Here is a 7,944-nt window from a genome sequence, read left to right as displayed (position 1 = left end):
ATACACTTTCATCTATAGAGTATGTCCTATTAACTTGAAATCATTTATCCTTAGAAAAAGCCTCCAAGGTTCAGATTTACTTTTCAAGTGAAATTAACATTCAAACTTAGAAAAGCATGGTCTATATAAATGTGAATTCCTCCCACCCCCATTAAAATGTTGGTGATATCTTGTATTTATAGAAATACAAATACTATGGTCATTGATGGATTGTCTTAATTTAATGAACAGAACTTGTGTAATATCTGTAAATGTAACATTGAAAGTGAAAAAATTTAACCTTGATTTTAGAAAAGCATTATTTATTTCTAAAATTGATATTCAAAATTATGGATCTAACAGAAAGAATGTAAAGTCGCCATTTAGTAATTAAAAGCAAAACAAAACATCATAGCTTTTATTGAGTCAATGAATCTCCAATTCTAGAACTTCAAATTATAAAGAGTTGATATTTCCAATACCAATTAATTATCATTGAATCACAAAAGGGTGGTAAATACTTAAAACTAAAAGATTTTCATGCTTTGGAAACAATATGAATATTAGTGACACCTGACAAAAATGGCCTTTGCTCTGTTTAACATTTAATCAAGTATTTAATATTAAAACTGGAGACAGAAAAGATGTGTTGAAAGCAGTTACTTGTATATTGAGATTTGGAGAAAAAACTACATGTGGTTTCCATTGTCCCATAGCCAACATTTTGGAGTTTCTTGCAGAATGATATATTTACATTTCTCAAAACTGAAAAAAATCTGCCTTCTTATTGGAGTTTACCATATGTCAAAACACTTCAAAAGCTAAATATTTTATATAAAGAAGGAGAAACAGACTAATCTATAATGTATATAAGATTAACTAAAGGACATTTCAGGATGTCAGAAATGGTGTTCTAGTTGTCAGTTAATTAATGCTCAAGTAATCCTTGATAAATCCTAACCAATGTTTTAATTTATGTGACTCTATCAAACATGTTTATTATATTCTTATACAACTTGCTAATTCAGTAACTTATCTGTAAAAGTTAATAAAACATCTGTAGCACTACATTTTAACCTGTACAAGGGTACTCTAAATACAGGATCTTCATATTTATTCAATTAATTGAACTCTATCAGTAAACACAATGACCCGGGGCCTAACTCATAAAAAATGCATTATTTACATGGAATATTCTTGAATTTGCTTGAAAAATTAATTATAAAGCAAACTTTTCTCAGTGTATGTACACAGTAATTACCCCCAAGCCCTTGAAAGCAAATGTTATTGAGCACAGCTCACCTATATCAATGAGATGACAGAAGCATCAAAAACTTCAATTTGTATCCAAAGGCTGTATGAGTCAACTTACTGTATATGCACAGACATTTTACTGTTCTGTAAGGCATGCTGTTGCAAGCATAATATCCATTTAACATATGGTAAAGATGGAGAACCATAAAATGCATCTAGAAAAAAATCCAGCTAATGACAAAAAGCAGGTAAGTGAATACTTCAAACCTCAAAACATATACCAATCAGCAAGTCTGAGTAACATCTCTCTCAGGATATGAACAAAAATAACTAGCACAGATTTTATTGCATGCATCTTTTAAATCATAATAACTGAAAAGATTATATATAGATCTAATCCAAGTGAACCTAGAGTCACAACGTGTTGCCCCAGAAGAATAATTGTATCAGATGCCTAACTAATAAGTATTTTACCAAGACTTGGCAAATAAGTTGAGAAATGAAATTCTAAAAAGTGATAGAATCATGGGCAAAAATAATGGAGACTTATAAAACACATTCTGTAGTTGATAAAGTAGTTGACTTCTTGAGAGGACTGTAAAATTATCAGGGAAAGGAGAGCAGATGTTACACATTTGAAGTTGGTAAAGCATTTGATGCACTGTTTCATGAAAAGTGACTCGAGAAATTAGTCCAAATTGACTCGGATGTGATCAGTGTCACACAGATTGAAAACTGCTTGAAAATCAGTAAACAAAAGATCATAACAAATGGCCGTATATCCATTTGGGGTAGAGATCAGCCACTGGAATTGGTGTTAAATCTGGTCTTAGTTAATGGTATTATGAATAATTTTTTTCAAATAAACACTTTTAATAGAAGTTTCAAATGCTGCTGCATTGAAAAATGATGCCTACAGAAGAAAGAATCGAAAATAATAGTTACCAAAAAAAAGAGTTAAACACACAGGAGAGAATGTGAAATTTAGCTTATAAAAATTCACTTCAGAAAATAAGATATGACTAAAAAAGAATGATATTGATTTTTTTTTAACACAGACACCAGAACTTACAGATTCAAGTAAATCTTTTCCTTCAAAATAGTCATTCTGAAAAACCAAGTACTTAGTCCAGGAATACTGTCACTGTTCAAAATGTTTTTGGAAATTCATCTGTGAAATTGCCTTAAGAAACCAGTGCCAGTAAACTTTAGTGCCCTTTATGAGCCATATAACAAAATGTGTCATCACAAAATAGCCATGCTTAATTTTTTCCTACACTTCATTTGTAATAAAAACTTATATTTCCCAACTTCTTCATCAGACTTAATGCCAAACAGCCTTTGGCTAGTTCTAAAAATTGAAACCACCCTCAGAGAACTAAGATTTGTTTCCACTAAAATTATCTAAAATAATATACCGTACATATATTTTTTTTCACAGGCTTATTTATTCCACCAACACTTAATGAAAATCTGCTCTGTGTTTGTCCCTACTCTTTGACTCTGGAGAGGGTAGAAAAACTAAGTAATGATCTTTGCCCTCCAGGCACTCACATACTGGTTGGAGGAGACAATCACATAAATAATTACATTAGCGACATAGCGACTAAACAACAATAATAATGAAACTTTGATAGACACATGCTTAGAATTCTGTGAGAGTACAAAGGGGTTTGGGGAAGGGCACTCCAAGCAACACGTTTGATAGCAGTATGAGATTTGGAAACTGGTGGTAGCTCCAATGGGACCTCAGGGTTGGTGGAGCAGCCTCCGAAGAAGATGCCAGAAAAGTAACAGTAAAAAGTAAAGAGTAAATGTCATACTGAACAGTTGGAACTTAATTCTTGAGGCAGAAAAAAAATAACCTAGAGAGTCACAAGACCTGACCTGTGAATTTACAAAGATAATTAGGGGTTGTGATAGGATGGCTGTATTTGAAGAGAGACTAGAATCTCAGATAGCAGTTAGAGGGTTTCTGCATTCCACTCTCATCAAGCTTTGACCTCCACCACTCCATCCAAAGTGTCTTATCAAGGTCACCAAAGGTCTGTTGCATGGTTGGTTCTCAGTGATCAGTTCTCTTCTCCCAATGGCCAGTCCTCTTTTCTCAATGGTCAATTCTCTTTTCTCAATGGTCGGTGCACTTTTCTTACTTGGCTTCCAGGACATGGAACTCTCTTGGTTTTCTTCCTACCTGGTAGGTAGTTCCTTCTTGGTCTCTTTTCACCAAGGAGATTTCCATTCTCTACCCAACTTTTTAATGATGGAGCACTCCAGGGTGCAGTCCTAGATTCTTTCCTCTCCAGTTTTTGGTGAGTACACTCAGCCTCATCGCTATACGTACCTTTTACATAAGCCTGAAAATAATCCAAATGCCCATCAGTGTGAGAATAGATTCATAAATTGGTACATGAACTCTCTTGAAGATTTAAAAGAATGTTCATGGAATGATTTAGTTCTACATTTAAAAAAGTTGTGACTGAGATATGACAAACACATATGTTCTGTGAAGCAAACAGAAATATCCCAAATCCTTCCTGGGATTATTCTTTATTAAGGATCTGTTGCAGCATATAATATTTGGACATCACAGGGTTTAGTGAGTGAGAGTCTCCTAAGTTAGCCCATGTACTCATCTACTTTTCTTTAGTCTTTCTGCACTTAAAATTGCCTGCCTACCATCCCCATTCCATGTCAACCATACACTTTCCTCTCTTTCAAGCACCAATGCCTTCAACAATGTCAGACTTCCAGGAGAAAGCAGAAGAGAACAGTCTGACAGGTTAAAGCAGAAAGGGGAAAAGAATCCAAAGTACACGGTAGGAATTTAATAAATATCTGTTGAGTGAGTGAATGAGTTATGAACAACTAGACTTCCGGAGAGAATAGCTTGGAAGAGGTGAAGAGGACAGAAGAGGATGAGCTGAAAGAGGTGGGAAGTTGCTCAAGATGGAACATGAGTGCTTCTCACAGAATAGGAAGAAAAATAAAACTACCCTGCATAGTAAAGAGCTAGTAAGGAGAAGGTTGTAGGCATTGGGAGTATTGGGGAGAATGTTCTCTGTTCTGTAGCCTACATTTCACTCAGTCAGAGAGCATAACCAAGCTTCTTCATGTATTCAGCCCACTGACCTACTGTGTATCTCATTCTGCACCCAGTTAGTGGGATGATAATTTTGAGGGTGGTAGAGACGGAGGGTGGGGATAGATTAGGTAGAACAGAGCTAAACCCACCTCACTGGTTCACTAACCTCAGGAATTATACTGTTATCCAGCAATCCCTAACCTACCTGACTCTGTGGGCAGCCCTCTGGTGAGCAGAGTTCCCAGCGTGAAAGAGAATTGACTCTGTGACCAGACCCACTGCTCTGTTGCTGATACAACTGCAAACATTCCAGAAATGAATCTTCCCCCTGCCTGTCAGGACCCATCTATTCTAATTCCTCACTTTGATCTTGGAAAACTATAAAAGGACCAATTGCCCTCTGAGTTAGCCAGAGCCTCATTTGTACTCTATGAGGAATCACACACACACACAAACACAGGCCCACAACTCCAACAGCACAACTGGTGCTAACTATTAACCTAGATCAATAGTCTCAACAGAAAAGGTCAAAGGTGCAATGGGCTCAGGGAACCCCAGACCACATTACTCTCCACCTTGACCAACTTGACAGACAGGCTCAAATTGCTCTGGCTGTCTACTTTCAGTGCATTAGCAAAGAACTTCAGGGTTTGAAACTAGCAGTCCTTTCCCTTACATTAAATGCTTTTTTAAAAGTAAATAATAAGCAGAAGATGGCAAGGAAGAAGTAAGAACAGTGAGAACAAGGATAATAAAACAAGAAAAGAATTTTAACCGCTGGCTTACTTTTCTTAAACGAATGCACATAATTTTGCAGATTTCCTTTATAGAAAGAAATATTTCTATTTTATTTCTCTATTTTTTACAGCAAAAGAGATTTATGGGGGACTCTGCTGAATGGAATATGGAGATATGAATGCCTAAGTAAGATCATACTCTAAAGTCTAGAGAAACATCCCAGCCTGGAGTTTTGGGGGCACTCTTGATACCAAATTGACTTAAAAGGCCCTCTAGCATTAAAAACTGACCAGAGCCTCTTATACATAAAAATTACTTAGAAATTTCCTGTTTTAACTTCCTATTTCTGTAACACATTTCCACCTATGTAATGGCTTAAAACAACACAAATTTTCTCAGAGTTGTATAGATTAGAAATCTAACACAGGTTTTACTGGGCTAAATCCACCCAATGTTGTCACAAGGCAGCATTCATTCTGGAGGCCCTGGGGCAAATTCCCTGCCTTGCCTTTTCCAGCTTCTAGAGGCCACCTGCATTCATTGGCCTCCATCTTCAAAGTCAACAATATGGCATCTCTCTGACCATTCTTTCTCAGTTGCACCTCTCTCTGAAGCTCGTCTTTGGCCTCTCTCTTTGACTTTCAAAGACCATTTTAATACACTGGGCCCATCTGAGTAGTCCAGAATAATCTCTGTATTTTTATGATTAGTTGATTAGCAACCTTAATTCTGCTAATCTAACTCCCCTTTGCCACATTAGCTACGTATTTGCAAGTTACAGGGATTAGAAGGTGAATATCTTTGAAAGTATCTTTATTTTATCACACCTCCTTATTGTTCCCAAGGCAAACTGGAGGACCAGCCTTTCTTTCCAAACTTTCCTTTGATGGCCTTTTTTAACCTAATTTCACCCTTCTAAAATGTTTTGGAAGTAGGTCTAGTGCTAAGGGCTTCCCAGGTGGTGTTAGGGGTAAAAATACCCACCTACCAATGCAGGAGACATAAGAGATGCAGGTTCAATCCCTGGGTTGGGAAGATCCCCTGAAGGAGGTCACAGCAACCCATTCCAGTATTCTTATCTGGAGAATCCCACGGACAGAGCAGCCTGGCAGTCCAGAGTCTTTAGAGCCCCAGGGAGTTGGACACGACTGCAGAGACTGAGCACGCATGCGCTAGAACTAAAGCTGCCTTGGGGAGGGTACTACATCCTTTTAAATGAGTATCAGGTGAGATTAAGTTTTAATGGAAACTATATATAAGCCTTAAAACACACACACACACACACACACACACACACACACAGCTGCTGACAGGTGAAAATTTCAGTACATAAATATATTGCCTACAAGATAGGTGATTACGTTTTAAACCACTAATGCCAGTAAATGTAATACAAAACACAAGGTAGCCTGGGTACTGAAATTTTGGATAGGTTGATAGACTCTTTAAATCGTTTTTTAAAGGGTAGTTTATTTTCTTCTTCCTTAGCACGGAAACATAAAAAATGTATTCAATAAATAAGCAAACGGAAGGAGAATCAATCTAATATCAAAGTGACTAGAGAGTTAATGCCAGGTCTCGATCTGTATGCTGATGTTCCGGAATACAGAGGGCTGAAGGTCAGGGGCTCTGGGTAACCTCTACATGAAGAATGCCTTGAGTTATCAGAGAGAAAGAGAGAAGCCTCTCCATTCTATACAAAGATGTCTCTCTGAAGTCATAGTCCCTCAAAAGTTCTACGTAGAAAAGGCTTTGCAAGATTTGAAGAAAGTTTTATTCCAAATTCCAGGCCACACAACATACACACACACAATCAATACTCATATTGAGGATCTGAAATAAATATGCATACCATCTCCTACTATTTTCTAAAACTGTCTCTAATCACACAGACAAGTAAATTCAATATCTTCTGAATGTGACAATAATTTGAACATATAATAAAAGTAGAAAAGTGAAGAGAAGTACATTTGTGGCAACTTGTTGCATGCCAGGCACTTTGCACATCTTATCTTATTTGATCCCCACAACCATCTACAAGGTGTGGGGTACAGGACACTAAAAGGACACAGGGTCTAGAAAGCTAAGAAATTACCTAAGACTTCGCTTTCCTGGTGGCTCAGATGGTAAAGCGTCTGCCTACAATGCGGGAGACCCGGGTTCAACCCCTGGGTCAGAAAGATCTCCTGGAGAAGGAAATGGCAACCCACTCCAGTATTCTTGCCTGGAAAATCCCATGGACGGAAGAGCCTGGCTGGCTACAGTCCATGGGGTCGCAAAGAGTCAGACACGACTGAGTGACTTCACTTTTGCATCCAATTAATAAGTGATAGAGTTCAGATGTGAACTCAGAAAAACCTCCCTCTAAAAATTAGTCACATACTCAACCTACTTGACTAGTGGCAAATATTTTTCTTTCTAGCAAAATCCTTACTGATTATTAAAAATAAAAGTGCTAAGTGTGATTCAGTGGTTAAGACTCTGCATTTCCAGTGCACGGGTCCCAGGTTTGATCCCTGGTCAGGGGACTAGATCTCACATGCCACAACTAAGACCCAGCGCAGCCAATTAATTAATTAATTTTAAAATGAAAGTGCTAATATTAAAAGATTATTAGTCATATACTGTGACATCACATTGATTCTCAAATTAAGATGTGTAATAAGTTCTCTGAGTTTTTAATAGGTATCATATAAAATATGAGTCAAGTCTTAGTCGTAAATCTAAATGGAGCCACTGAAAAGAAGTCCCTCTTCACTATGTCTGTAATTAGGACTCAGTTGTTCATTTTACATTAAACATTTAATTAAACATTTCATCTTTTGCATTACGTGTGTTTTCAAACTGCTGTTAAAGATCATTGGTTAACAGCCTTCACATCTTTTAGC

This window comes from Capricornis sumatraensis, chromosome 1 (assembly GCF_032405125.1).
Source record: "Capricornis sumatraensis isolate serow.1 chromosome 1, serow.2, whole genome shotgun sequence".
NCBI classification, from domain to species: Eukaryota; Metazoa; Chordata; class Mammalia; order Artiodactyla; family Bovidae; genus Capricornis; species Capricornis sumatraensis.
Note: the sequence above shows the minus strand (reverse complement) of the source record.